Genomic DNA, 25,403 nt, shown 5'->3' on the forward strand with positions numbered 1-25,403 from the left:
CCAAAAAATGTATTTATATGAACTGGCTGTATCATGACCAGCTTTTTAAACTTAGCAATATATAATGCATATTTTCTCATTTCCATAAATATAGATCAATATTCATTATTTTGCATAACTGATATAGTATTTATTTTATACATGTAGCATAATGTGCTTTACAAAACCCCCAATGCTAAACATTACTTTCCACCTTTTTGAATTCATAAATGGTGCTGCAGGAAACATCCTGTATGTTATTTCCTCAGTCTAAGTTTGCGAAAGTGAAATCATCAGATCTAAGCCCATTTTTAGTTGTTACGTATTGCCAAACTGACTCCATGTAGCAGCTTGCACGCTCATGAATATTTATGTGAGAGGTCCAGGATCCTGTCACCACCATCTTTCACACCTCAAGGGCATCTATCACTTGGAATGTCACTTGTTTATGTCATTCAGAAGGGGTCTCAGGTCACTCGTAGCTCCCTTCCCCCCAGGTAAGATCTCAATATGACACCTGCAACTCACGAGAGCACAGACCCCAAGAACCATGTAAATCATATCTTCTTGGGAAAATGTATGTGTCTTTACTCATTTTTACTTCCATATTAAAATATTTTCTTGGAAATTTTTAATATTCTATTTGAATATGGCTTCTGTTTCTCACAATTCAGATCAATGGGCCACCAAACAAATCTAATAACATAACAAAAAATTGCCTTACAAGAAACATTTAATATCACCCTCATTATTTGATTCCATTTAAGCAGTATTAATAGTCCTAGCCTTGTGCAAGCAGAGGCACTGAGTCATGGTGATGAGAAGCCACATGCTACACTGCATTTGGATTGGAGCTGCTGTGCACGTTGCATGTAGACTGAGCCATCCAAAACATAAGCACAATTATGGGAGAGGGTGCACATAGCTTCTTCTTACAGTAATACCTAACTAGAATTTTAGAGAAGAGAATAAGATACTTGGGGGAGAAAGAAAGACTACAAGTCTATTTAGACTTTCAAAAAAGATATTTCACAAAGTCTCAAAGACTGTGTGTTAGTAATAGAGATGTTTTTGTCACGAATGTGACATTGGGTAAGAACTGGGAAAGATAGGCATAGACGAATATAGACTGAATGAGGAAACACACCAGGAAGTCTTTGAGTTCCCTTAGTCCATGGAGGGCTCTGGTCTGCAGGAAGCTTTCCCAAAGCTGAAGAGAAGAGAAAGGGAAGGGGAGGGGAGGGGAGGGAAAAAAGGAAAGAAAAAGGGTAAAAGGAAAGGAAAGAGGAAAGGGAAGGGAGGGAAGAGGAGGGGAGGGAAGAGGAAGGAAGGGGAGAGGAGGGAAGGGGAGAGGAGGGGAGGGAAGGGCAGAGGAGGGGAGGCAAGCGGAGAGGAGGGAAGGAAAAAAGAAAGAAAAAAGGAAAGAAAGGAGGGAGCAAGTAAGATGCATCTAAGATAATACATTCAGGAGAAGTAATCTAAGCCAGGATTTCATAGGGGCCAGTGACATAATAATAGATAGATATTCTGGGGAAAGGCAGTCCTTTGGATAAATAATTGAAGGAAACACCTCATTTTCAATATCTCCCTCTCTGTCTAGAATATTCCCAATGCACATTATCATTTTTAAAGGCTATAAGTCCTTTGATTAGGAAAATCATCTTTAATTGTGTTTATCCAACAATTATTTAAAAACCCATTTATAAATGAGTACCTAGTATGGTCTCACAGAATACCAATGTTTCATGAACCATAAGTTAATCTATATTGCACATATGAAACCCTGGTTGCCAGAATTCTTGTTTATAACCAGTGGTATGATAGTAAACTGGCTCACCATTAAAAAAGAAAGAAAGAAAAAAAAAAAAAACCTGATTTGAAGTGTTTGCCAATTCCCATGGTGTAAATACTCCTACTGTGGCTGATTTGAAGGAGGGCTGTTTAACAACCAAGGAAGGTTTTAAGGAATGGTGTAGACTATTTCTCAAAATCCCAGAGTCTTCTACTATCCTGTACAGCAAGCCAAACTATTAAACATAACCATAAATGTAAGCAAAAAGCATTTCTCAGCCTTTACAGAGTTGACGATCCATAGTTCTTAGGAAAAACGATGAGATTAAATCTTTGTGAAATGGTAAATGGATTAATTTCCCCGTGATATACCTCATTCTTTTCTGGTGAATATGTCTACACGTCTACATAAAGAGATTAGAGAACTAGAAGAAGGGCAACAAAAATAATAAAGATTAGAGGAGCTTCTGTGTGAAAGTAGAGTCTGCAACAGTGAAAACTGAGACTGAACTGATTGAGGCCTGCAAAGGCACTAAACGGTACATGAAAAGGGAGAACATTTTTTAAAATACCATTCGTTGATCAATTCTGTGTGTTCGGTAGTGATTATACAAACAGAGCCTTCAGGGAAGGCGTCTTCTGGCTGTGGGATGTTTTTAGGCATAAGTAGGAGTTTTTCAGATACACAGAGGAGAGGAGAGCATTTGAGGCAAGAGAACCCACGAACACCCCAAAAGTCTGAAGGAATCGGTACTCATTTATTTCAAAATAAATTTAAAAATACACCCCCACATTAAATTAATGACATAACATATTGAACTGATAGCCTTGAGTCAGCCACCTCGGGCTGAGCAAAAAGTTGGTGCCACCAAACCCCTCTGATGGTAGAGACCACAAAAGGTGGTCATCACGTAGAGATGCTACAGTTCTGCCCCAAATCACCCTCACTGTCCAGCCCTGAGGAGGGAACACAGCATCTCTGGGCAGGGAAGATCTGTTCATTGCCCAGCCCTCCTCCTCGTCCTTCACCATCAGTGTCAGGTAGGCTGATGACGAGGAGATGGAAGCCAAACTTCCCATTGACACGGTGTGCATTTGAAAGCAAGCATGCCTTGGCTGTTTCCCAAAAGACCTACTGGGAAGGATTGTTTTTGTCATGCTGTTGTCATGTTGTCAAATTGCTAGGCCTGAGAAAGTTCTACTCTTCATAATGAGGACTTTAAAAATCAACTTTCCTGATACTGGGTATGCTTTCTTTCAGCCCTTACTTGCCAGTTTCAAACTCTGGAGTCCTGAACTCAGGGAAAGAGAACTGCTAAAAACACATCACATGGCCCTCTCAGTCAGTTCCAGGCTGCTATAATAAAATACCTTAGACTAGGTAATTTATAAGTCATAGACATCTATTGCTTACAGTTCTGGAGGCTGGGAAGTCCAAGATCAAGGTGACGGTAGGTGTGGTCCTGGTGAGGGCTGCTCTCTGCCTCACTGAGGCACCTCTTGCTATGTCCTCACATGGGCAAAAGGGCAGGAGGGCAAGAAGGGACATGTCTCTAAGGACATTAACCCTTCAGGAGGGTGGAGCCCTCCTATTCAATCACTGCCCCAAAGGTCCCACCTCTTAATACCATTGCATTGGAGACTGTTTCAACATGAATTTTAAAGGGACATAAACACTCAAACCATAGTAATATTTTTCCCTAACACATGTGTAAGCATGATGTAATTTGGGAGCAATCAAACAGTGTACCATTCCTATGGAAGGTACAAAAAGAAATCTGGACTTCCCCTATTTTTAATCAGGAATGGAGGTCTAAGTTATCAGGAGCTGCCCAATGAGACTGACACAGTTTCGTGGGTCACATGGCACTCAGCTGCATGGAGCCTCCAGGGACCCAGACACTAAGTACACAAGATGTTCATGCACCACAATTAGGATTAAATGAGCATATGGCAGAAGAAATCTGCTTGCAGGAGGAAAAAAAAATGAAAACTAATATTGCAGGGAAAATGGCACAAATTAGGCAGAGTCACTCGTGGATCTGTGAACAGGAGAGTACCAACCTGCAGAACCACTGCTAGGGAGCAGGGCATGGTGGGAAAGTTCCTGGAATAAGGCTGCATGCAGAAGTGCAGATCACGCTTCGTTCCTGCACACAACTTAAAAATCCAACTGTCCTGCTCCCTGGTGATGTGTATGTCTCTGGCAATGATTTAGCAAGCAACGTGGCTTGCTTTGAAGAAGCCATCCTTTAACAATAATTGAAAGATAACTTCCTAGAGAAGGAATGAGCAGCCAGTTTAATTTCTCATCTTAACTTATATTCAGTTGCTCTGGCTTCAGAGAGGATTTCCCTGAATACTCCTCACAAGCTGATACATGGGTCAAGGAGCCAGACAGGACATGGGTACTCCCTAATCAGGAGGCGGAACAGTTGTGCAAATAAGCCCTCACTTCTTAAAATCAGGCTTAAAGGCTTTATAAAAGGCATCCTTTCTTAAGTCATTTTGTAGCAATCAAATTGGCCAGAAATGTGTTCCTAGTCCCCATTACTGGGAAACTTTGGCCCCTGGTTGGGTTGTCAGGGGAGCTCTAGGCTTGGACATTTGTACATAGTCATCCCGGCTCTTGTTAAGGGGACCTAGGTATTAAATCTGACACTCTTCTGGTTCAGTTTTCTTACACAAAGAAAATCAATTTTGTGGTGCTATTGCCAGTTCAAGTTCTTTACAATCACCAAGTTCTTGACAAAGTTATATCATTAACCACGAGGAAGGTAGAACTCAGTGCAAACTAAATATTATTGCCTGAAACACACTTGTAGTAACTACTCTCCAAAGGTGTCCCCCTCTCCGCCGCCAGTTAACCACACTTCCCAATACTTATGCCCTTCTGTAGCCCTTCCCACATTCTGGCTGGCTGGTGTAGCCAATAAAATGCAATGGAAGCAATGCTGCTTGACTTCTGAGGCAGGGTGCAAGTTTCCGTATTTGTCTCCTGAAAGACTTATTTTGGAGAAAGCCAGCCACTATGTAAGAAGCCTAAATACTCTGATCCTGCCATGCTATGAGGAAGCCCAAGCTACCATGTGGAGGAGCAGTATGCAGAGAGGCCCAGGCAACCGCAGTTGTTCCAGCCATCTTAGTTGGGTGCCAATCATATCAGAGAAGAAGTCATCTAGGACCCCAATCCAGACAAACTTTCAGATGAATTCTAATTATAGTCACCATCTGACTGTAAGCACATGAGATTCCATGTCAGAACTGCCCAGCTGAGCTCAGCTGAGCCACAGAGCTCTAAGACACACAATACATTATTGTTTTATATGACTAAGTCATATAGCATACAGCAATAGATAGAAGGACCAATGTTCCCCTCATATTTCACACCCAAGGTTTGAACACTATCTTGGAGTCAAGAGGCAAATGCATCTGCTCATTGAACAGAGAATGTTCATTCAGAATGAAGCAGAGTATAGCAGGAGGTAGAAGTGTCATACCATGAAGGGTAGCGGATTGCAGGAACTAGTACCATCTGGGCCACCATCATTGCCTGAGGGACTAGACAAAACTCTTCCACAACCACAGCTCTCTCACACCCTCCTAAATTTGCACAAGGATTCACCATTGCCCAGGGAGCTTTCCTCTGAATGTCTGCCTGAAAACTTCGTACTCATCATTTAAGTTGTGACTTCAATGCTTACCCCTCCAGAAGCCTTCCTGCCCTTTTCAGGTGGCCTTTCCCCTGACTCATATCTGACTTTCTACCAAGCATCTTATAGCCCAATCGGTTGCCTGCCACCATCGTATGGGTGCCTGCCTGCATCTTTAGCTCCTGTGCAGCGGGGCCCCTGAGGGCAGGGACAGTAACTGTATTAGCCTCCTAGGCTGCAGTCAGAGAGAATCACAGACTGGAAGCTTCAACTCCAGAAATTTATTTTTTCACAATTCTGGAGCCCAGAAGTGGAAATCAATGTATGAGTAGGGTTGGATCCTTGTGAGGCTGTGAGGGAAGGACCCTTCCAGGCTCTCTCCTGGCCACGGAGATGGCTTTCTCCCCATCTCTTCATACCATCATCTCCCGCTACGTGTGTCTCTGTCCAAATTGTCTTTTCTTAAAAGGACACTGGGCATATTGGATTAGGGCCCATCTTGGACCTTAATTTTAACTGAATTGCCTCTGTAAAGACCCTGTTTTAAAACACAGTCAAATTCTGAGATATTGGGCCTTGGGATTCAAACATATGGATTTATTTGGGGTGAGGAGCAGTTCAGACCATAGCAGAGGCTTGTTCTTCCCTGTGATCCCAACTCTTAGCTCTCAGAAGGAACCAACCCTGCTCACACCTTGATTTCTACCCTGGTCTCCAGAACTGTGAGAAAATCAATGTCTGCTGTTGAATCTGTCAGGCTGTGGTTCTCTCTGACAGCAGCCTGGGAGACTAATAGTGGTACCATCCCTGCCCTCAAGGCTCCCCCTGTACAGGAGCTAAGGATGCAGGCAGGACCCATAAGACAGCGGCAGGCACTCTTTAACTATAGGAAGCTCAGTAGAAAGTCAGACGGAGGTCTTAGCGAGTAGATGCTCTAGGAGGGAAGAGGAGTAGGAAGGCCACAAGGGAGAGGCAGGAGACGGAGGGTGGGAAAGAGAAAAAAGGGAAGAGGGGTGCGGACTCAGTGTGGCTCAGCAGGAACGAAACCACCCAGTCAGAGTTTGCTGCAACTTTGAAAAGGCAGCTCCTAGAGTTCTCCATACGTAATCTGAAAGAATAAGAAACAAACAAGATAATAACAGTATAGAAAAAGGAATGTTGGCAACACATGAAAAGTGGTTTGGAGAGGAGCGTGAGTAGAAGAGCAGAGAGGAGGCAGGGAAGAGATGCTAAGAATGGGAACTGAAAGCTGCTGTCCCCAGCACACTGAGTGCAGGAATCACATAAAATGCCACCAGGGAAAGAGATGAAATCTAATCCTCCCACTTTGACTACCAGACTAGAAAGCATTAGGATAATAAACGCACAAGAGAAAATAGAAAGAAAATAAGTGGACGGGGCTCTGACTCAAAATAGCAGAATTTCCTGTGAGCACCAAAATGGAAACATATCTATACAAACCTTCACAATTATATACATAGGAATATATGTAATCAGAGCACAAACACATCGTGATATTCACAGCTTTGCCGCATTCAATTTAAAATATCAAGGCCAGGCATGGTGATTCACACCTGTAATCCCAGCACTTTGGGAGGCCAAGCGGGGGAGGATCACTTGAGCTTACGAGTTTGAGACCAGCCTGGACAATATAGCAAGACCCCAGTCTCTACAAAACATACAAAAATTAGCCAGATGTGGTGTAGCACACCTATAGTCCCACTACTCAGGAGGCTGAAGTGGGAGGATCACTTGAGCCCGAGAGGTTGAGGCTGCAGGGAGCTGTGATCAGGCCAGTGCATTCCAGCATGGGCAACAGAGTGAGACCCTGGCTCAAATAACAAGAATAATAATAATATCAAGAAATATTCTTGAATCACTTTGTCTAATTATTAGTGAATAATGTAAATATTTAGACATGTGATGAACAAGATGGGGAAAACCCACCTTCACCTCTGACTTTAATTCTATGAGAGAAAAACATTTATTTTACATCTAACAATCATGACCTAAATAGATGTTTTATAAACATAGCACCAAGTAAATATCTTGATCCCTACACCACCTTCTTCCTGAAATTATTTAGGTTGTTAAAAAAAAAAATGGTTAGGAAAGGCCGGGTGCGGTGGCACATGCCTGTAATCCCAGCACTTTGGGAGGCCGAGGCGGGTGGATCACGAGGACAGGAGATCGAGACCATCCTGGCTATCATGGTGAAACCCCATCTCTACTAAAAATACAAAAAATTAGCCTGGCGTGGCGGCGGGTGCCTGTAGTCCCAGCTACTCAGGAGGCTGAGGCAGGAGAATCGCGTGAACCCAGGAGGCGGAGCTTGCAGTGAGCCGAGATCCCGCCACTGCACTCCAGCCTGGCCGACAGAGCGAGACTCCGTCTCAAAAAAAAAACAAAAACAAACAAACAAACAAAAATGATTAGGAAAATATCCTAGATGAGACATACAGTCTCCTACCACTTTGCAAAGGGCAAAAGCACACCCACCGACGTTTAAGCAACATGCATGCAGCTGTTTGCAAGTTGGTCTGCAATAGGCGCCATGGCTTCCTTATAAACAATATATTGTTTAACGAAACCCCCTAGTCCACTTAGAAAAGATCGTTTTAAACCCAACAGTAGCCAATACAGAGAGCGTTTGGAAGTTTTCAACACTAACGTGCAAACAGACTCACTATTTTCTGAAAACAACACCTCCAGTTATCCCGGCGCTGGAGAATCAGGCACCGGATGGGACAGAGCACGTGGATAAAATGTTCTCCTGATTAAATGTAGGCCAGAAGTCAGGGGAGGTGGGGAGTGGGGAGAAGATAGCGATGTGCTTAGAAATTCCCGGCTTCTCATTATTAAAGTGCTCTCGGCTCACCTGCTACATCCAAATCAAACTGGCGGGATTGGCGTCAGCACCCGCAAATCGGTATTGTCTGAGCGGTGGGCAGCTGGAACCCCCTGAGCGTCTTCTCTTGTCAGGGATGAATCAATCATCTCGAAAGATGTCAGCATCTGCCCAAACCATTTTATATTAGAATAAATGGCAGATGGTGGTGTTTTTATATTTAATCAGTTCCACCAAATGCAGTTTCATCTCTTATAAAACGAAACCATCTGCAGCATGTAGGTGCACAGATCTTGCTAAATGCCCACCATTGAGCCCTTTCCCTGAAAGGTACAGCTAGACATGCGAACATTTGCTGACATTAGGCACGATAAGCCCAGAAATCCTTTAAAATAAAGCCCCATGTTTTTAATAAATACTTGCACGTAATCATGCTAAATATTTCTGATTGATGTGCCCTCCACATGCAGTCTGAAACAGAGGTTTCCCTTTCATGCCCAGCATAGGTTTCAAACATTTCTGGAAGCCTGTCATTCTAAATGCCTGAAAATATTCTCATAACAAAAAGGGTCATTTTTTTTTTTTTTTTTGCCTGTGAATCTTCTTTATAAGAATTTTATCTTTACTTTGACATGAATTCTTTCAGAGCAGGTTGGCTATGGCTGCCACAGTAGTCAACTTCACACACACACACACACACACACACACACGCCCACAACAACAATATAAAATATCATTTACACTTACATTTGCGTATCGCCATTTGGGTGGGTTCTGACCAGATGCAAAAAAAAAAAAAAAAAAAAAAAAAAAAAAAGACCTACTTATTTCAAAATGCTGGCAGATGGAACCCCTACGTTTTGGCCACAGAAAGCAGCAAGCAATCTTACCACCAACAGGACTTTCTATGCTTTATCTCTCCTAGAAGTGGAAGCCAGGGTCAGCATAACGGGGTCCCGAGAGGGAGCTCTGTTCTTACCGTGAGTGCTGGCTGGGCCCCCTCTCCCCAGGAGGCAGAAGGCTGCAAGGCTGGGTGATCCGGAGTCTTTGATCCCACTGGGAATGGAGGAAGCAGCGTGCTTTTCCCATCAGACTTGTATAGTCAGCAGGTGAGACGCCATTCAACCTGATGAAGTCCTTTTATTATTGTTTTGAACTTTGACTAGCTCCAGCCTCTCAGAACCCAAATTCCTGAGCTTGGCCTCCACAGCTTTTCCAACCTGGCCCCAGCCTGCTTCACTCTCCAGCTCTGCTTCCTGAACTGCCCATCACAGACATGTTCCATACATCTTATTTTATAAAACAGATGTCCCCCAAATCCCCCCAAAGGAATCCTCATCGATCTGAGCCTCAACGTCTGTTTCCTATCAATAGGTGTCCCGGAACCTGCCATGTGCAGTCTACTTCTGTTGACGAAACAGTCTCTTACCCATTCACAGAAGTTCATATAGAAATTAGACATAAACTCTCTTAGAATATAATGCTAGAAAAGATAGGTATAATAGTGCCTACCGAGCAGAGAAATTTTATTGCCCCTGAAAAACTGATTTGCTTTCAAATGTCAGATTGTTTCTCTCTTTGCCCTGGCTGCCAGGAACCTCAGAGTTGAATGTGATGTCAAATCCTACTTACTATTACCACCCTCATGTTTCACCCTCTGCTTCCTGCTTTATTCCCCGAAGTTTCTATTTTATCTTTGTTAAACGTAGCGAGTTCTCATTATTGCTACCCTTTGGGTTGGTTGATGTTCCATTTGTAGGTATATTATAAGGGCATATGTGACTGAGTATTTCAAGATATAAAAAAGCCTCAGATGCTTTTGAAAATAGAATCATATAATAAAATTCAAAGTTTTAGATCTGATTTATTTTAACCTGGGTATGTGTTTTATGAGAGTGGGGATGGGAGAGAGAAATTAAATTCATTCTCTTTTGATAGTGGCAGTGAGAGGGCCCTGATATGATTTGTGTGTTTGTGCCCTCTAAATCTCGTGTTGAAATGTGACCCCAATGTTGCAGGTGGGGCCTGGTGGGAAGTGATTGGATCATGGGGTGGATCCTTTATGAATGGTTTAGCACCGTCCTCTTGGTGATGAGTGAGTTCTCGCTTAGTTCACGTGAGATCTGGTTGTTTAAAAGAGTGTGTCACTTCCTCCCCCGCCCTCCCCCTTGCTCCCATTCTCACCATGTGATGTGTCTGCTCCCACTTCACCTTTTGCCATGACTGGAAGCTTCCTGAGGCCTCATCAGAAGCAGATGCTGGCACCATGCTTCCTGTACACCCTGTAGAACCATGAGCCAATTAAACCTCTTTTCTTTGTAAGTTACCGAAATGCCTCCAGTATTTCTTTAAAGCAATGCAAGAGCAGCCTCACACAGGCCGTCTTTAGGCATCGGGAGTCTGTCCTGACTCCTGGGCATGAGCCCTGCAACTCAGCAGGTGATCTTCTGCACACAGTGAAGGGATGAGAAGGCAGCCAGGGATCAAACAAGGTGTGAGGGAAGAAATGTGGAATGGGGAGATAAAACTCCTTCCTACTGGGAAAATAGTTTTGTTCAAACTAAATAGGGAAGAAAAGAAGGAAAGGAGAATGTTTGGGTTGGGAGGAACTGGTAAATGTTTAACCAATTGGATGGCAAACAGGTCTTTGAATTCATAGTGACTGCCCTTTCTCCCTGGTGGATTCCGTTGCTACTTTTGCCCAGCATCCCTGCTTTCCACCTTCATCCAGTGAAAATCAGCCAGAGAATCTCATCGCCTTGGCCACAGTCAAATGAGTAAACCTGTGCCCAGGACAGAACATCAGACTCCTTCCTTGGAATCTGATGTAAGGATACTTGGAGGAAAGAGCTAATTTTTCTCTAAGTGTCCTCCCCTGGGGTGGGAGGCTGCTGCTGTGACTGCCATGTCTCTCACTGCCTAAAGGAAGCAGATTTGTAGGCCAACATAAGGAAGCTCAAGCTCACAGAACCTGAGTTTCTGTCACTTGTATCTGAAAGAATTCTGACTCACATAGTCTCATTTTACAAGTCAGGGGAGAGAAGCCCAGGCAGGCGAAGGAACTTCCTGTGGCCACCTAGCAAGGGGTCTGGGGCTCCCAACCTTGCTCAAGGCCATCCTAGCTGCACCCTGCCACTCAGTTTCCCTGTGTGGGCTGGAGGTAACCAATGCCCTATGTTCAGAGTTCACTCCCAGGAAGAGGAAAGACCGCAATCTTCAATGAGTTCCCTCTCAGTCCCCTTCATCCTTGTCCTTTCCCCTCCCTTATCCTAAATTCACAGGGAAGAAAAAAAAAACTACATGACTATGCACACTCTCTGAAAAACTACCAAAATTAGGAACTCAGCCATTCCCCTGAGCCCTGCTCCCAACTGGTACCGGTAAAGACGTTGCCATTTTTTTCAATAAGGAAGAACTTGCGTGGTGAGATTTCACATGTGTTTGAACAACAATTCATGTTTGTCTCAGCCTCCCTCTGGCTGAAAACCCCCAACTGCTTTGCAAAAATGATACTTGCCATTCTCTCCATGGAGAAGAGGACAACAGTGAGAAGGAAGCAGAGGTGTTTCTCCCAGGTCCTCTATCACAGCCTCACAGAGAAGCGGCGTCTTGATTCACACCACGGTGGAGGGAGCCTTGGGATCAACCCCTGACCTAAGCCCCATTTAGTGACTGTGCCAAGGGGGTGAGTTACTTCCTATCCTGAGCCTCCTTTTTTTTTTTCACCCATAAAATGGAGATAATAGGAATGTGATTCAGTGAAATCCTGTATTCAGAGCACCTGACACAAGTCTTGGAACACGGCAGGTCCTGTGTTAATGTTAATTTCCTCCTCCTTCCTGTCTCTGCTGATGAGGAAAAGAGTGTTTCCTGTGATACACCACTCTACCTGCTCCCAAGTAAGCCACACAGAATTATCATATCTTCTCATACATAAATATACATCAGATGAATGGTGTAACATTATTAGCATAATGAATATTCTAATTATGGCTGTAACATTAAAACTGGCACCAAACATTAATCTCTAGGGAATACCAATTGCCAAGGTTGTAATTACCAACCTGTGATGGGGGGTACAGAAGGGATTGAACTTGTGAAATCAAGGAGCCATTACATTTTTCAAAACACAGGAGGAAATCTATTACAATAGAGCATTCACACACACACACACACACACACACACACACACACACAACACACACACACACCAGCATCCCGCCACTCCGATATCATTTCTTTTTATATCACGTTACTGAAATGACAGAACAGGTGAGTGCCATAAATTTAACTAGGACCACTGACAGAAGATCTACAAAGGCTAGGAGCTAGCTAGGAAACTTCCCCATATTTCTCTAACAACAGTCCTAGGCAGGTTTTCAGCAGAACAGGCCCATTTCCCACTTGGGAATCTGAGGTGTAGAGAGGTTAAGTAATAATAATTGTAACCAAAACAAAAAGTAACAATTTTAAGTGTTTCTTATCAGCAACATTTCCAGAGTGATTTACACAAATTATAGTTATTATCACCCCTGTTGTATTCCATGATACAAACACTTAGCAAAAGTCATTTGGCTAAATTTTGGTGGTGCCAGCGTGAAACCAAGGTTGTCCCGGAAATGCTAAGAAACCCTTCCCAATGTCCAAGCTCACACATGTCCATAGTCAGGAAGCTGTGATTAGAACCCAACTCTGGAATATGGCAAAGTCTACACTCTAGACAATCATTTCTGGCATTCAGCAATTAATGTGACATGATTTCTTATGTGTTTCTGGAAAATAAAACAAATATAGGTTCAGCTGGTTGCCTAACTGAACTGGAGTGCTGATCACAGAATTTCTGGTAACCCAGGGCAAAGTCAGTCCCAGGCATTGTCAGACACCAGACTTGAGTCAACAACTCAGATGGGAACAAATGAGGTCACAGCTTATAGTTTTAGAAGACAAGAATATAGGCAGAAGAATGTGCAGATGAGACTAGGGTGCTAACACTGGGGAATGCATACGCGTCTCAGCTATCTCATCAGCAACATAGGCCTGGCTTTGTCTGGAGTTCAGGATTTAAAGCCCAGCTTGTCCACATCCTTGTTTTCTGTAATGCACCCGAGCCCACTCTTGGCCTCAGGCATCCAGGGGCAACTGAGGTCCAGAAGCCTAAGCCTTGAGTGGATATTGTACCTGCTCAGTTAAAGAAAGTGTGTGTGCCTCCATCCACAGGCACCACGGGTGCCACGTGCTGGGCCAAGGCCGTGTCCCCCTGTGTGTTCAGCACCGGAGACCACGTGGGGCAGAGCATCCAAGAGCCAGTGCTTGGACCTCCTTTGGGGTTTCAAGTGAGAGCCTTCACAGCCACAGAAGCCACGATCATTTGTCTCTCTACACGCTCTGCCTTTGCTTTCCCCAAATCCCAATCAATCCTTCCATCAGTGTGTCCATTCACTCAGGCACTCATGTGTTCATTATTCAGTGCGCATCCTTGACAGGTGGAGACGCTGACCCCGCCCCAGCTCTGGGAGTGAGCAGGCTAGCCTGGCGTCCTCTGGGGTTTGATGAGGGCCAGGCATGATTAAAGTCCATTGGAATTAAGCCTGGACATTTGCTGCTGGGGGTTACATGGGGGCAGCCTGAAAACAAAGTCTCAGAGGAAGCCAAAGCCATGCAATGCAGAGAACAAACGGGTCTGATGACGCCAGCCAACCCAGCTCTCCACTCCCGACTCCCTGACACATTTCAGTAAGCAAAGCCAATAAAGCCCTTCCTCCATCCTTTTTTTTTTTTTTTCCACTTTAAATCTGCTTGAATTAGGTTTCTTGTCATTGCTTCTGGAAGAATCCTGACTTATAAATCAGCCTTCAAGGCCCAGCTCATGGCCTGCTTCCTCCGCAGAACTCTTCACTCGGTGAAAGGAGAAAGCAGCCCCTGCCTGGCTCTACGGCGGATTGAGAGCCATGCTACTGTGTGCTTTCCCCTAATGCCTCCCCCGCCTGGCTCTACTCCGCCTGGCTCTATGGCGGATTGAGAGCCATGCTACTGTGTGCTTTCTCCTAATGCCTCCCCCGCCTGGCTCTACGGCAGATTGAGAGCCATGCTACTGTGTGCTTCCTCCTAATGCCTCCCCCGCCTGGCTTTATGGTGGATTGAGAGCCATGCTACTGTGTGCTTTCTCCTAATGCCTTCTCAATCAAATGCTGAGCTCCTGAACCAGGCAAGCCTCTTTCTTTACATTCTGGGATGCCACAGGACCTGAGTGCTGAGTAATAAATGCTGGGTCAACAGGACTTACTGCTTGTTTGCTGTCTCGCACACTTTTAGCCGCTCTGCTTTCATTCAGTAGAATTTTTCCAAAAGCAATCCCTATCTGTCCCCTGACCATCTTTCAGAGGGAATATTCCACAAACTAGCCCTATTCGTGCGTTCGATCAGCGGATATATCGTTTAGCGCTTAGTATGTGCCGGACCTTGGTGCTGGGTACAGGTGGCACAGGCGTCAGTATGTCCTCGCGGCCTAGTTGGCAAACAAGTGGCCCTCAGTGTGAGAAAGGTCATGGCAAAGGATGAAGATGCTACAAGAACCCACAGGAGGAAGCACCACCTCTAACTTTGATATGATCTGTCACGTGGCTGCTGATGCAGAACTGGAGACGGGATCTGGATGTACAGACAGGTGGGGATGATAGGAGGCTGAAAGAGCTGATAACTTCAGGAAAAATTAGCATGCTGTTTGTATAAGGGAACATATATTGAAATCCATCTGTCATGGTCTCCAAGGAGATTCTGCAATATAAAATCAGTATAAAAATACAAGAAAAAATAAGCACTCACATGACATCATAAATAAATAGGTTTGGCAAATACTCACAGAATTGACAATTTGTTACCAGAGGCCACAAACTCATGGCTCCCTTCAAATTTTAATTTAAAAACTTCCAAATGCAGACGAAAACATCTGCATTGTATTTCCAGAGGAATACAGCCCTGTGACTTCAGAACCTTATATTCTCAGTTTCCCAGGGAACCAAATCAAAGGAATCCATCTTGATATGCCTCCTCTCTCTGAAATCTTACAGCAAATTCATTCAGTGAATGCTTCTAAAACCCTATATATGTTAAGCAATATGTTAGAGGACCACAATACAATGGTATATGTTCCCAGAACTTCTAGTCTGATGGCAGATCGAATCAGGAAACATTCATTGATCACTTGCTATGCACTGTGAACCGATGGTATTTCTACGGAATGCCACAGTCAGTGATGACAGGCTGATAGTATTCTGACTGTGCATTGCTTTGCTGTGTGTATTGCAATATTTGCCTATCTAACACCTATGGCCTCTACTTTGGGGGAAAGGACCATGCTGACCTTTTAGGGTCTTCTCACCCCCTCTCAGTCCAGATAGTGTGGGTGGGGCTGGCAAGCAGTCCTGACTCCTAGAAAGGATAGGAAGCCCAGGGCTAGGCAATGAGAACATTCCATCACTCTGTCCGCAGCCACTGGGTCAAGGGAGAATGTGACCCAGTATGGGCCAGTTAGAGCCAGAGCATCAACCTTGAGAATGCTAGAGACAAACAGGAGACTGAAGATTGCTTTCCGTTGGCTTACTGACCTGAGAGGACAGAAGCCTGAAGTCTCCTGGATCCACTATGTAGGGAGCATGCCCCTGAATATGAAGCCACGGGAAGGGAACAGATTCTGTCCCATTGATTTCAGTAACCACTGCTCTAGTTCTGCTCGCTGGAAGCAGATGGTTCTGCCCTGACACTTTTTAATTGCATGAACCCACAAATTCCCTCCTTTGGCTTAAGCAGTAGAAAAGAATTGCTGTCACTTGCAATCAAAACATCTTAATTAATACTGTGTTGAATCCACTCAACTCTGGGGTAATCAATTAAGGTGAGAGCCATGTATCTTTTCCTGTGTACTCCACTGGCCCTTGTCCAGTGGTCCCTGAAGGACCCACGCAGCAAGTACTCACTAGGAGGATGAACAACCCCGATTATAACTTTACAGGGTAATTCACACCATGTTCATGGAGCAGGACCAACACCCTGGTTCGAAGTGTTTTAGCAAACGGGTATCAGTGACTGAGTCTGGAGGACATAAAGTTGTTCTTAGCTTTGTGACTTCTCCCCAGGGCAAGCTGGCTCTGGGAAACTAATAGGTTCAGATGAAACTCACAGGAGAATGATTAAAGCAGATGGTAATTTACTAATAACCATAGTAGCTGCCAGTCATTGAACAGTTACCATGAGATGGACTCTAGGCTAGACATTTACACATCTCATCTCTGTTGCTGTATTATAGGCTCAGGAAAGAAAAACAACATCCCTCATCCGTCTTCTCTTTCAGAAAGGGTCATGACAGCCAAGGATGGCTTTGTAAGCAGATGCCATCTGCTGATGCAGCTTAAGCAGCAGGTCCCTTACTTGCCAAGGCCCCTTCCACGGCCCTGCGTGCTCTCCTTGGAGGGCATGGAAGGAAGGAAGGAGGGCACGGAGGAGGAAGCGTGCAGCTCTGCCCCAGCCTGGGGTCTTCCTCTTCGCCCTGGTGATGGTCCTGAGCATGGGGCAGAGTCGATAGGCTGCAGCGCTCTCTCTACGCCACACCAGTGTCCAGCCCATCTCTGACCCTAACAGGAAGAATCTGAAGAAGCAGCTGCTTTGGTCCTGCTCCGTGTTTGGAGGTATCACACCCAATCTCACTCTCAAGGGCCAACTCACCCCTCAACAATGGCAGGGGTTGGAGGGCAGGGTGGTACATGGACCTGGCTAAGCAGCACCAGCCACTGAGGCAATAGTGCGACAGCCCATGCCTAGTGAAACCCACAGATGACAGTTGCCCAAGGTCATCTCTGGGAAGCAGCTCTGCACAAGCAAGAAATGGCAGGGGCGGTCCCAATGAGCGCAGTGAAGAGTCCTGCAGGTGAAAGGGACTTCCCTAAACCACCGAGAATCCGCAGCAAGCCCCATCAGCCATCCCTGAAGAAAGATTGAATTCTTTCCACTCACTCAAAAGAAAATAACATTACAAAACTATCGTCATATGAAAAGGTAATCACAGGACATGAAGCCAAAAATCTGGAGAAAAAAGGATACACTATAGAGGTGTGTTGGGCAGCTAACTAGCAATGGTGTGCCATTTGTGGGGGTTTCTGTCATGACAGTGGTATTTGTCAACTTTTTAAATTTATTGTGGTTTTTTCCCCATTCTAAATAAATTTTAATGCCCATACCTTATTGTGTATTTAAAATCTGTACTTTTTTTTTTAAGAGAGCACCAAAAACTGTATAAGCTTTCGACTCCACACAACCTGGATGTATCCTTGGCTTTGAGAAATCCGACATATCAAAAGTTAACTCTCCATTCTCCAGCATGAGGCCTCCATCTGTTTTCTTTATTTATCAATAGAGATGCATCCCTTATTTTTAAACCTAAAGGGGGGAATACTTTTGACTACTTTTTTTGTTTTTTTATTTTTATATATATGTATATTTTTATTATACTTTAAGTTATTGGGTACATGTACACAGCGTGCCGGTTTGTGACATATGTATACATGTGCCATGTTGGTGTGCTGCACCCATTAACTCGTCATTTACATTAGGTATATCTCCTAATGCTATCCCTCCCCGCTCCCCCCACCCTACAACAGTCCCCAGTGTGTGATGTTCCCCTTCCTGTGTCCAAGTGTTCTCATTGTTCGATTCCCACCTATGAGTGAGAACATGCGGTGTTTGGGTTTAGCCTAACAAGGTTGATGAAGGTGAGAAACACCAGTTCAGTACCTGGAATTCACCCCTGGGGCTGCAAGAGGGTGAGAACCCCTGACAGACAACCGGTCAGAAGGAGAAGTGGAGGCGTCCAAAGAAAACGTGAAACTATTCCATGGTTGTATACAGGATCAGTGCTGAGGATAAGAACCCTCTTCCCACCACAGCCAGCTGATTAACTGCCAAGACAAACCTGGACTCCACCAAATCCAAAGCTATCAAGTGGTGGCCATTTCCAAGTTTCCCCACTCTACGTCCACACCCAAACCCGCTATCACCCAAGCCTGGGTGGCTTTCTGCCCTGATCTCTGCCATCAGCCACTGGCCTGTCCTTTCTGCCGCGTTTTCCATTTCCTCCTCCCACCCACAGCATGGGAGGGAAGAAACTCCCAAACAGAAGCCACCTTAATCCTACTGGCCTTCTAGTTTAATTCCATGCATCCTCTCCAGATAATCTCAGCCAGCACCCATCAGCTTCCCTAGAAATTGCCAAGTCTGAGCTTCTGCTTATAAACTCCCCCGCAGACTGCAAGGGAATGCTCTCTGTCCTGGTCTTCCCGGTCTCCTCCCTCATTTGCCCAGGGGCTATCCAGTCCTCTTCTTGCACAAGCTGGACATGTCACCACCTCTCCCACCCCCTCACTAGGGTCTCGTATTGGTCCAAGAGTTGCCACACAGAATTTGAGTCCCTCTCAAGGCCCCCATTCTCTGCTTAAGAAGTAAGCCCCCAAACAGATGGATGCAAAAAATCAAGGATGCAGAAACACTCCATAGAAGTTGGTATAACTAAAATACTTAATTCATTGATGTATCTCAAGAAGGGAGAATTGATAAAGCCATGGACTTAAAAAATAATAATAAAAATAAAAAAATAAACAGTGAACTCTGCATGCTTGTAATACAGTGGCCAGCACATGCCTGATGTCCCCTGGGAGAGGGCCAGGCTTGGAGTCTGTTGGGATACCCTGGAGCTGGGCTATCAACTCCTCTGGGAGGAACTCCCCAGCAGATCCACCTGCTGCAAAAGCTCCTTGTGTGAGCAGACAGATGAGGGGGCCACTTGCTCAAGTGGGCAAGCAGCTGCCAAGAGTGTGATTTAAAGGATGCTATGAAGACACTGTGCCCCAAACATCTCCCTGCTATGCCCCCCAGCACACTCTGGCTGGAACTAAAGTCCCCATCATTGGAGCTGCAGGCACCCAGCCTTCTCAGTTACTGAGCAGAGAATGCATAGATGTCTCCACTGACCTTCTGGTGCCCAGAGCCTAAATGCAGGTGAGGGGTAAAACAAGCACATTTCCCGCAAGGACCGGTGGGGCACACACAAAGAGGAGGATCTCACTCTGTTGCTTACTTCTGTTCCTTCCATTATTTCCCCTCTGCCATGCCACCTTCCACACAGGATTTAAGGCAGCTCCAGGCGTTTTCTGGCCTCCACCATCATAAGCACGTCCCAAGGGTCAGCATGAAGAATGCTGGACTGGTCCCTTCAGAAGGTGACTGAGACCCAGTGCTGAGGGAGCCAGAAGAGGCAGGAAGGACACAAGAGCCACAGGGGCTGTGCTAAAAGCCAAAGGCTAAGATGGCCCAGGCCATGCCAGGGAGGGGTTATGAGAACAAAGAGGTGTTATTTTGCAAGTCTCATCCCATGCTTTCCGTATGAGCCACCTCTGCAGAAGACCAGCCACCCCTTCTTATCTCCACTCTACCTCAAACCAGCTCCTACTTTGCCCTGGCAATTACTTCCCTGTATCTTCACTTTACCCATCCAGTTCTCTACTGCCTGGCAGTGATTGTTGAACAAGAAAGTTATGAAAGCCTTCTAATGATTTTAAAGACACATTAAAAATGATAAAATGTGGAATCACCAAATATTTGCATTCATGGCTATACTCTCATTTTGCAATATAAGAAGTGTATATTTAATTTTTTAAAAAGAAAAATCTGTTAGGAGAATATAGCATACAGCATACAGTGGGGAGAATAACTGTAAACACTGCCCAGGGATTTGGAAATGAATAACATAGACCCTCTCTCCTTTTTCTAAAGAAATTTAGTAATTATGTTGCTGCTAAATGCAAACTATTCGATATACTATCTGGCCACTGAAATTCAACCAAGAGACACTAAAAGTCACCTGCTCCCTTTTGGAAGGTCTGTTACATTTCTACCTCCATAATGACCAGATGTGTAAATGTAAAAGAAAAAAAATGTTGAGGCCGCAGTTATGTGAAGCTCCTCATCCAAGCTCTTCAGGTAAGCAAATTACAGAAATCATTTTCCATCCAAGGGTCGAGGCTAATGCAATAAGCCCAAATCAAATACGACATGGAGAAATCACATATGCTGATAGTAGATAAACAAACTAAGCCAACTTTAACTTACCAAAGAACAAAGGGGTAAGATGATATTGAAGGAAGGTTATGTAATTTCTGCGTTAAATATTGGATAAGGTACTCACAAGCAGTTCTTTACACAAGGCCACAGACTCACTTTTGCATATGATGCTATTCACATTGAAACATTAAAAATGCTGTTGATACTTAATATATCTCTGTAGTTTGTGTAATGACATTAAACTGTTGTACTTTCTAATTATGCTATTTTTAATTTTGATGCAATAATCATGTCAGTCAACCCAAAGATCCTAATTCAATTAACTGTACATAGAGAATATTCCTGAAAATTTTATCATTAAGATTTTGACATATTTAGCACCACCTGATGGTACAAAAGAGAGATGGGAATGGGTCTTAATATTTGAACCACAGAAAGGGAAATTATGTCTTATTATATTAATGTATGTGTCTTAAAACACAAAATATTTTGAGAATTTTAGGATGGGGCATCAATTTAGAAGATTTTCATGTAAAATCTATCAAAATTATATTTATATAGAAAAAATAAAACTGAGAATAAGAATTTACAAATCACATCATTATTTCTTCATATCAAAACATTTTATTTGATAATCTAAGTTATATAGAATAACCCATATACAATTATGTATTTAACAAAAGCCCTTGAAATGCCAAAAAAATGCCAATAGAGAATACCAGATATCACACATGTTGCCACATGATGCTTCCCAAAATTTGGACTCTTCCATATTTAAAATACAAAGACTTAAAATATGACGGAGAATTCCAGTTTTACTATGAAACAGAAAAAAGCTATTTTAACCCTCTTGCAAAACCAATTGGCAAGTTGTGACAAAACTCAGAGGCCTAGGCAACCCAAATTATAACATATGAGGAATAGAAGTTGAGTCTACACTCAAACAGGAGAGAGGGTTGCAGGGCTACAGAGTTTAGACAAGGGTCAGAGGGCAAGGGTCCCAAAGGAAATGGCGAACTCATAGAGTCAAATGAACCTCCGTTGTTGGGGACAGCAGGGAGAGGTGGGGAGTGGGTGGCTTCCATGGACACAGAAAAGGAAAGCAAGACATGGTGAGCTAGATGGGAAATCTATCAGACACGCCATAAATGCAGGAAGCAGACTGTCAGTGAGGCAGGAAGCAGAAGAAATAGTATTACGGGCAGGGTTTCATCTACACATTTCAGATGACTTTCAAAGTAAAGGCTGGAAAGAATGCCCTCAAACAGGCTGTGTCCTGTGAAGAATTCCTCTAAAGCATTCATGGCCCTGCCCTCCAGTGTGTCACTCTGCAATTAACTGGACCAGAAATAATTTGCTTCATTCAAATATAATTATAAGAAAAAAAAGCCAGCACCCAGATCAATGAAAAGAAAAATTACTGCAGGAAAAGAAGTAAATCTTACATAAACGAAAGACAAACATCAACTAGAAAAATGTTACTATGGAGAAGCTCAAAAGTATGATCTATAACATATCACCATATGTTTAAAAGAATTAAGCAAATCACCTTGACAGAATATGATCTCAAAGTAGCTGCGAGAACTCAGGGAAACTACATTTCACCAACAACAGGTGATAAAACAAGGTGGTAGTACTCAGAAAAGATTTGGAAGACAAATTAAAACCATCACAGAAACAAAAGCCCCATTGACAGCAGTTTTGAGGAATAGAGAAACTGGTAACCTAGCAAGACATAGCAATCAAAAGACTAAGAAATGCAATCAATCAAAATAAAGTTAGAATAAGCAAAGGTTTAAAAGAGCCAGAGAGAAAATGAAAGATAAGGAAGACAAACCAAGAGATCCAACATATGCCTAATTGGTATCTCCAAGATGAAACAGTTAAAATATGCTTATATTTGTATATATCTAAATACATTAAGAAAACTTTTGAAAAATAAAATGTTTTGATCTATAGAATCAAAAAACATATCCCAGAGAAAATTGAGAGTCAAAAAAAATTTAAGAAATTGAAGACTAAGTGTATTCTATAAAATGATAAAAGAGAACATTAAAACAAATACAAACTTTGAAAATTGTTGAAACAAATACACAGATAAGAAAATATTAGGTCACAAAAGAAACCTCAATTAATTCCTCAAATTAGAAATAATAAAATGTCCTGATCAAAATGAACAAAGCTAGAAATTAGTAATAAAACTAAAACATAAAACTAACAAACAAATTCCTACCACTTGGAAACTTAAAGGCTTTTTCTCAATTCATAGTTAAATAAGAAATCAAAACTGGAATTTTGTTATAATTAGAAAACAGCAAAAATTAAAATGCTATTCAGTAGAACCAATGGGTTACATCTAGAGTGGAACTCAGAGAAACACCCACAACCCCAAATACATATATTAATAAACAGAAAAAACTAAAAATATTTGAACAGATCATCCAAAGGAAAATAATAGAAAATAGATCAAGCAAAGTCAAGAATAACAGAAGGAATGAATTAGCAAGCATAAAATATGAAATTCATTAGGAAACTAAAAAATGATAGTAATGATAAATCCAAGAGCTATAAATAACTGAATATATAAATATATAAGTTAATTATTTTCTAACCTAATTTTAACAAATAAAAAATACACAAATACACACTGTAAAACATGATAAAGGGAGAAATTTTAGGACTCATAAGAGATCACTTTACTGAATTGTCTGTAACTCTAAGAATCTGAGTAGGTGAAATTATTTTCTAGAAAAGATAAATCACCAAAACTTTCATCAAAAAATTTAGGAATTCTAAGTAGACCAATTACTCTAGAAGAAATAGAGAGAATTGTCAAAGTGCTAATACTTCCCCGGAGCAGTGAGTTTAGATAGCTTGACAAGAGAATTCTATGAAACCTTTAAAAAACAGAAGTCTCCAGCATTCTTTTGAACTATTCTAGATGGTGAAAAAATAAAAAAGACTCTTATTATTTTCTTTTTTTTCGAGACAGGGTCTTGCTCTGTTGCCCAGGCTGGAGTGCAGTGGCGCTATCATGGCTCACTGCAGCAGCCTCCACCTTCCAGGCTTAAGCAATACCCCGACCTCAGCCTCCCAAGGAGCTAGGACCACAGGAACATGTCACGACGCCCAGCTAGTTTTCCAGATGTTTTGTAGATATGAGATCTCACTGTGTTGCTCAGGCTGGTCTTGAACTCCTGAGCTCAAGTGATCCACCTTTGCCTCCCAAAGTGCCGGGATTATGGGTGAGCCACCGTGCCCAGCCTCCATTCTTTCTAAAACAAGCATTATATTGATGAACAACAACAAAGAGGACCCAAAACAAGAAAATCTCATTTTAGAAGAACAGTGAAAAATCCTTAACAGAAATATTAAAAGAACAATATATGACAACCAAGCAATATAAATTTCAGAATATAAGAATTATTAAATATCACTGAATCTATTAATATAAATCATTATATCAAAAGAAAAATCAAAAGATCACCTCCATATGTGATGGAAAAGGCATTTGACATAAGTCAACATCCATTTCTATTAATTATTCTTAAATATGGTAATAGGTAGATGATTCCTCAGTTTGATATAAAAATATAACATTTATTTTAAAATGCCAATTAAATGTGTTCGTGTATATTTAGTTTGTGTGGGTGTGTGTTATCTAAAAGTCAGACTTTCTAATAGAGGAAAGCTAGAAGCTTCCAATTTAGTCAAGAAAAAGATAAGAAAGCTCATGATCACAACTACTGACTTTGTTTCACAGGTATTTGGCCATCCAACTAATAAGAAAAATACATATGAAGTATAAAACTTGGAAAAAGAAATTCAGATTATATGACTTTTAGCTTGGAAAATAAAAGGAAATCATTGAAAAACTATCACAGATAATTTAGTAAGATAGCTGGATGCATATTTTATATAAAGAAATCAATCACTTTTCCAACTCATGATCAGATTGATGAAATTCAATATGCTGCTATAGACCAAGTTCATATTAACTTCAGCATATAATTTAAAGTGAAAATAGCAAAGCACTGAAGTATTCATATGTAGTAAATTACTGGCCAGGCACAGTGGCTCATGCTTGTTATCCCAGCACTTTGGGAGGCTGAGGTGGGTGGATCACTAGAGGTCAGGAGTTCAAGACCAGCCTGGCCAACATGGCGAAACTCTGTCTCTACTAAAAATACAAAAAATTAGCTGGGCATGGTGGCGGGTGCCTGTGGTCCCAGCTACTCGGAAGGCTGTGGCAGGAGAATAATTTGAACCCACGAGGTAGAGGTTGCAGTGAGCTGAGATCATACCAATGTACTCCAACCTGGGTGACAGAGTGAGACTCATTTTCAAATAAATAAATAAATAAATAAATAAATAAATAAATACATGTGTGCCCTCCCCACCAAAAAAGTTAAAAATAACGTATGTAGACACATAAGCTTACATATGCGTAAAATATCTATAGAAGGAAACTCCTAACACTGGTTGCCTCTAAGGAAGGGAATCAGATATGGAAGGGAGGCTGCCTTTTCACTGTACTCTCTTTATACTTTTGAGTGTTGTATCATATGCATATAAGAACTGTCCAAAATATAAATAAAATATATTTTGACCAACATGAAGGAAATATATACTTACTGGCAGTGTTTCTCATTCCACAGTTAGTTCTTAAGGATTCTTATCTTTGGAGTCTTAAAATACTCCTAAAAATTCTGGGTCTCAAAATTTATATCTTGGAAACTGTTGAGAAAAACAATAACTATTCTAATCATGATTCTCTTATAACATTTAAAGTTGTTTTAAACTAAAAGCATAGCCTTATATCTTTTTATGTTGATTTTAACCACAAAGCATCTTAGCGTCATTATAATGTGACTGTGTCATCCATTGTGTGGCATTTTGCCTTCCTCAGAATGGAGGGAGGGAGGCAGTGGGTCAAAACAATGTGAGTCTGCACGGGACCTGCTACCCAGATCACCAGGACTCAAGCCACAGTGCTGGCACCTACAAGCTGGTGACCCTGAGCAAAT

General features: G+C 42.6%; 1 long non-coding RNA gene across 2 annotated transcripts in view; it reads right to left on the reverse strand.

Annotated features, from left to right (window-relative positions):
- LOC116480294 (uncharacterized) overlaps positions 1-25,403 on the reverse strand; it is a 50,929-nt gene that overhangs the window by 16,175 nt on the left and 9,351 nt on the right. For both annotated transcript variants that reach the window (XR_004251246.2, XR_009209493.1), the window contains one exon: positions 25,012-25,113. This is a non-coding gene — a long non-coding RNA (uncharacterized LOC116480294). The remainder of the gene's footprint in view (positions 1-25,011; positions 25,114-25,403) is intronic.

This window comes from Hylobates moloch, unplaced genomic scaffold (genome assembly GCF_009828535.3).
Source record: "Hylobates moloch isolate HMO894 unplaced genomic scaffold, HMol_V3 SCAFFOLD_13, whole genome shotgun sequence".
Classification (NCBI taxonomy): domain Eukaryota; kingdom Metazoa; phylum Chordata; class Mammalia; order Primates; family Hylobatidae; genus Hylobates; species Hylobates moloch.